This window comes from Schistocerca serialis, chromosome 4 (genome assembly GCF_023864345.2).
Source record: "Schistocerca serialis cubense isolate TAMUIC-IGC-003099 chromosome 4, iqSchSeri2.2, whole genome shotgun sequence".
Classification (NCBI taxonomy): Eukaryota; Metazoa; Arthropoda; class Insecta; order Orthoptera; family Acrididae; genus Schistocerca; species Schistocerca serialis.
This window is the reverse complement of record NC_064641.1, coordinates 191,963,843-191,970,417: the sequence shown is the minus strand read 5'-3', so window position 1 is coordinate 191,970,417 and position 6,575 is coordinate 191,963,843. Positions and strand designations below refer to the sequence as shown.

Below are 6,575 nucleotides of genomic sequence, written 5' to 3'. Positions count from 1 at the left end.
TACCATGAAATACGCGAAATCACGAAAACCAAGTAAAATTACAGAAATTGACTTGGAACACATAAAATTAGGGAAAAAAATCATAATATGACTACTCAGCAAAATCAATAAAATTCCTTGTACTGGAGGTGGAGAGTAGACTGATACTACATTTGCACGCCTTATTAGTGGCAAGAGGAGGCACTCTGGAGCAGTGGTTTCAACGAGGAACAACTGTATTATCCCGCACTTGAGCAATTTAACCTAACCTTTACGAAAGAGGATGAGGTAGTGATTGTGGGTGGAGCAGGGAATAGTATTGATATGGACAGGGAATATGATGTAAATGGTGACCTGGTAAAGATAGCTACTCACACTGGTGGCACTAATGTGCACTTTGTGCAACTGTTCCAGCATCATGATTGGCCTCATCTTAATGCTGCTATTGGGTGCATCAGCATGGGGCAGGAGGAGGCACTGATGGCAGAGGACATGGCTCACATTGCTGTCGTGCCAACTCAGTCCATCAATAGATTGGGTTTCACTAGGCATGGCCTGCACCGCAATACATTTTGGATGGGGACGCTGGCAAAGCTTATAGGTGACAGTCTAATGGGTGGTTGTTGGATAACTCATGGAAAAATTCCTGTAGTAGTTGGTGTTACAGCTGCACCTTTTTTAGACTGAAGTCAGCAGATAGGTATGCCTCTTGAAAGGAAGTCACTCTAACAAAGGAATCACCTTCAGAGGATGTCAGGTATCCAAGTAGAGAAGGAGTTAGCATATTTTATCAAAATATAAGGGGTACTGGAGATAAAGTTAGTGAACTGCTGATATATGTTGACTCTGCATTGGTTTATCAGACAACCACTGAAAAAAATTGGCAATTCAGAGGCTTCCTTTACCAGGATGCAGATTAGCTGGCAGTTTTTCAAGGAGTTCTTTGCGGAGTGGGGGATGGTCATGTATTTAAAATACAGTACTGCATTTGAGCCCATAGACGTATCACACCACTGTATTGAACACATATTTCAATGTTGTGCAGGGGCAGTTGAATTTAGTGAAACTAAACTTCTAATTGTTGTTGTTTATCGGTCCCCTAACTCTGAGTTCATAGCATTTCTGCTCAAGCTAGAGAGGGTTCTTGGTTCACTTTATAGGAAATACCAAAAATTAGTTATATGTGCCCTGACTTCGATGTTAATTTTGTATGTGATTGTGTACGAAAAAGGAATTTGGAAGATCACCTAACCTCATATGATCTGATGCAGGCTGTGTTTTTTCCAACCAGGGTGAAGGGGAACAGTAGCACAGCCATAGACAATATTTTTATTCGTTCGTCATTACTAGATCGGCATTCTGTTAGTAAAAGGGTGAAGGGCCTGTCAGAACATGATGCACAGATTTTAGCACTAAAGGGTTTTTGTACTAAAACAAATGTTACATACAATTACACACTATGTAGGATAGCTAATCCAACGGCAATAGAGAGTTTTTTAAACCTCATTACGGAAAAAGAGTGCCAGGATGTTTATAGGTCAGATAAAATAGATGACAAATATAATGCTTTCCATAACACATTTCTCATTCTGTTTGAAAGTTGCTTTCGATTATAACGTTCTGAACAGGGTACTGTCAGTAAAGGGCAGCCTGTATGGGTGACTAGTGGGATTAGGATATCATGTAGAACGAAGTGGGAATTATATCAAAATGTCAGAAAAAGTCACAATCAAGCTACAGTAGCCCTTTACAAACAGTATTGTAAGGTGCTTAAAACGTTATTAGTAAGGCAAAGAGTATGTGGTACGTAAATAGATTAGCTAATTCACAGGATAAAATTAAAATCATACAGTCACTTGTGAAGGACGTGTCTGGTCAACAGCACAGGATCTACGATGTAAAGTCAGTTCGCACTAAAGATATTAATGTTCTGGTGAATTAAATAAAAACTTTGTTTCTGCAGGGAATAATATGACAATCTTGGAAAATGCCTTTCTGAGACTGATGTCTGAAATACCCCTCTGTGATACTGACAAAGAGAAGATTGAGTCAATAATTAAATCACTGAAGACTGAGGACTGTCACAAATATGATGGAGTGCATAGCAGAATATTAACGTACTGTGCTGCACGTGTTAGCGTAGGACCTAGCCATATTTGTAATTTTTCCGTTAAGAGTGGTCGGTTTTCTGACGATTAAAGTACGCATTAGAAAGGCCAGTAGAAAGAGATAATGTAGACAATTTTAGATCTATTTCTATTTGCTAAATTTGTAGAAATGGTTGTGTATGTAATGATAGTTCATCATTTAATATCACATAATTCGCTGTCAAATGTACAGTTCGGCTTTAGAAGTGGTTTAACAACTGAAAATGCTGTATTCTTTTTTCTCTGTGGCGTAATGGATGGATTAAACAGAAGGTTTCGATCACTAGGAACATTTTTTGATTAAAGTAAGGTGTTTGATTGTGTTGATCACAAAATATTGCTCCAGACGTTGGACCAATATGGAATATTGGGAGTAGCTCACAATTTGTTCACCTCTTACTGTAACAACAGACAGCAAAATGTCATTATTCACAGTGTTGAGAATGGCTCTTTTGTGTGGTTTGAGTGGGGCACAATGAAATGGAGGGTGCCCCAGGGATCAGTATTGGGGCCACTCCTATTCCTTATTTATATAAATGATATGCCCTCTAATATTACAAATATTTCCAAAGTTTGTGCAACATTGACTTTGTTTCAAATAGTGCCGTTCATGTCATAAGTTTATTGCTTGTAGAAAATAAACTGACGCTAAATCTCAGTATGACTGAGTTTATTCAGTTTATAGCACACAATTCAACAAAACCGAAAGTACTGCTTTCACAGAATGGCCATATTATTAATGAAGCTGAACAGCTCAAATTTCTAGGTGTCCAGACAGATAGTAAATTGTTGTGGAAAGCCCACTTTCAGGATCTTGTTCAAAGACTTAATTCTGTCATTTTTACTATTCGAACGATATCTGAAGTAAGTGATTGTTCGACACGAAAACTAATCTAGTTTACTTATTTTCATTCACTTATGTTCTATGGTACTAAATTTTGGGGTAACTTTTCTCGTTCTCAAAGGATACTTTTGCCTGGGAGACAGACAGTTCAGGCAATAAGTGGTGCAAGTTCACAAACCTCTTGTTGACTACTTTTCACTGCATTCTGACATTGGCCTCTCAGTATGTACAGTACGAACTCACTTTATGCTGTCGATCTTGTGCTGTTGAGCAGACACTTCCTTCACAAGTATATATATATATATATATATATATATATATATATATATATATATATATATATGCCCAAGGGATGCAGAAGGTCTTGTTAACAATATCAGCTTATTCCCAAGAATTATCAGCTTTCACTCAGTTAATAGTAGGCAGAAATCCAATCTGCATTTGGATCGCACTTCCTTGACTCCTGTGCAGAAACATGTGTAGTATACTCCTGCATCCATTTTCAATAAGCAACTACATGAATTCAAAGATCTTAGCAGTAATCCACGTGCTTTCAAATCGAAACTGATGAGTTTCCTCATGGATCCATGAACAATTAAGCTGATTCCTACTTCAGAACTAATAGCACAATTGATGTGCATAAAATGTTTCAAACTACATGTGTCTGGAGGTCTATCACGCATAAACCACACGTTTCTTCTTATTTCTTTTATTTCAACCATTCTGTGTGTTTTTGGGTGACACAATGCGATGTCCAGCTTTCAGAGAGAGTCAGTGGACTGAGACATGTTAATGACGGTTTAGCACCAGACACAGACCTCTACGTGATGGTGAAAAAGAACAAAATGACGTTGGTGTTCAAATCTGTAATTATACACTGCTTGGATGTGTAACAGAAGGAAAAAACAATTCATCAAATAGCTTAAGAATGAACAACGGAGGGACCCTCTCATGCGATTCATAAGAAGAAAGGAGGGAGAGAATGTTTGGGTGACAGGCTTCAATGCACTCTGAGGGACATAGATCTTCGAACTGCAGTACCTGTATGTAGTTTTGAGATACATCGCAATGCAATAGCAAAATCCTCATCCTTCGTCCAGTTCCTGTATGATGTGGAGTCTTCCTAATTTTCATGATAAGAAAATCCACTGTAACCAATTGCATTGTTCTTTCTATTACCTCATGCTGCAGATGAAATCTTCGTTAGGCGCTGGCCTTGCACACTGTACACAATTTTCAGAACTACAACAAGTTCCCATTTCCTCAGAGTGTTCAAAACACTTTCCTGTTGCATTAACTCAGCTCACCCTGTTTCTCCGTTCAGTTCCGACTTAACTTCGATTGGTCACATAGACAAAGTTGCAGGAAGGACGGGCAGAGACTGAGGACCAGTTACAAGGAGGAGAGGGAGTGTCTAAAAAACCGCACTGTAATTTTTCTGTATGGGATCCTTGGCAGATAGGTTAGAAAAAGGTGATTCGTTTTGATATATCTGAGAGTGGTACAAACTTCACCAGTGGCTGTAAACATTTAAAGACATCGCCATAGGATCCAATACAATTATGCAGTTGAATGGATAGACTTGATTCCAAATCGCAGACAGAATGTCTGCTAGAAAGCGTAACACTAATAGCGGCTCTTATTTTTATACAGGGTGGAATTAGCATAGTCTTTGAGATTGTGTTTTTAATAGTTTGGTCCTTATGCGACATGTATGTTGCCAGCAGCTGAAGTCTTCTGCGGTCAGCCTTACAAGTCGGTTCTCAATGTTGTTCCTCAAAAAGAACATCGTCTTCCACCCAGCTACCTGGTGAGTGAAATCTGACAGCTGAAAAAAAAAAAAAACTCGCCATGCATAGTGATTGTCACAATGAATTTAATTAATTACCCTATCAATTTCATATCAATGATATGTTGCCTGTTTGGTGGAAGCGATGGCCAGGGTACAACAGGTATGACTCTTGAGTTATAATGAGGCTTTTTTTCGTTGCAGTGATATCTTTTAATGAGATTTCAGTGTCCCAGCTACTCAGGGAGAGACAACCATCGTAATAAAATCAGATGTATTACTAAATTTATGAAATGATACTTAGTATAAACCTGATATTTACAATGTCTCTATGCTGTTACCATAAGAGACTTCGTATGTGGCGAGGCATTCAGGTACTTCAAGGGAGTTCGAAAGAGGGGAGGCATGCTGTGACAAAATTAGATATTAGCACTCTGTCATGAGCCTAAAATGAGTTTAGTATTATAGTCCTGCGATCATGACATAACGTATATTAAGCTGATTAGAACAAATTTGTTTCTACCTGACGAGTCCGCCCCCGGTAGCTGAGTGGTCAGCGTGACAGACTGTCAATCCCAAATTCGTTAGAACTACTGTATACATACAGGAGGCAGCTGTTTGTTTGGCAGTGCAACACAGCTGGCTGTAGGAGTGGCCACGATGAGTCAGCAATTGGAAGTAACAGATTAGCTCAACCTGTGATTGAAAGTTAGGTACAAAGAATGCGCCGACCTGTCTGCTCTTGCATGTGGCAGCAGGGGTTAGCAAAGTGACCAGTGTGCTGGATAAGCAGTGGTAGAAGTGGACGTGTCTGTTGCGTGGGAACATTCAAAATGCTGGATGTTTGCAAAGGACAAACATGTCACCCACATAAATTGTTCAGTTGTCTGCTTGGTGACAGTCTCTCTCCAACATCTGAGTGTTTGGTAGGACGGGTATGTGGATGCTGGGGGATGGGGCATGCAGTTGCCAGCATAGCTGGTAAGTGTGCCAGTCTCTCCTCACTGTGCGATGTCCATGCCCATGGTGAATGGTGTGACTGTGGCTCATGGCATTTGATGTGCTCTTTTGTTCATGTGGTATGTTTAGTGGATACATTGTGATGGAGGAGGGTGTTTGTGTTCTCAAACGTCAGTGCATACAAGACCTTGGATATATTTAGCACTAGAATGTATTTTTAAAAAGCACTCCGTCTTCAGGCCACGAGTGGCCTACCAGGACCATCCGACCGCAGTATCGTCCTCGGTGGAGGATGCGGATAGTATGGGCGTGGGGTCAGCACACAGCTCTCCTGGTCGTTATGATGGTATTCTTGACCGAAGCCGCTACTATTCGGTCGAGTAGCTCCTCAACTGGCATCACGAGGCTGAGTGCACCCCCAAAAATGGCAACAGCGCATGGCGGCCTGCACGGCCACCCATCCAAGTGCCGACCACGCCCGACAGCGCTGAACTTCGGTGATCTCATGGGAACCGGTGTATCCACTGCGGCAAGGCCGTTGCCCACTAGAATGTATTTGTAGCGGAAATTTCATTACTTGATTTACATAATATTTGCGTTTATACTCAAATGTTGAAAATATGTTTTAGTAAGCAGGATGATCATTGTGAGGTGAAGGTGAGTGTTTTAAGTCATATATTTGACTCCAGTAAATTGTTAAACATTTAATTTGACAGAATAGTGCAATGGATTATTTCAATCTATTTTTCATATAAAAATTGCGTCACCTCGCCCTTTTGTCTCGAGCATTACGTAGTAGGAACAAAGTATTCTGAGGAAAGTTGGAAACCTCAGTCTGCATGTTTCGAGATGTTGG

The 6,575-nt window shown here is 40.2% G+C and overlaps 1 pseudogene; it reads right to left on the bottom strand.

The window, feature by feature from the left end:
* Positions 1–6,144: 6,144 nt before the first annotated feature.
* LOC126475814 (5S ribosomal RNA) lies at positions 6,145–6,262 on the bottom strand (annotated as a pseudogene).
* Positions 6,263–6,575: the final 313 nt, after the last annotated feature.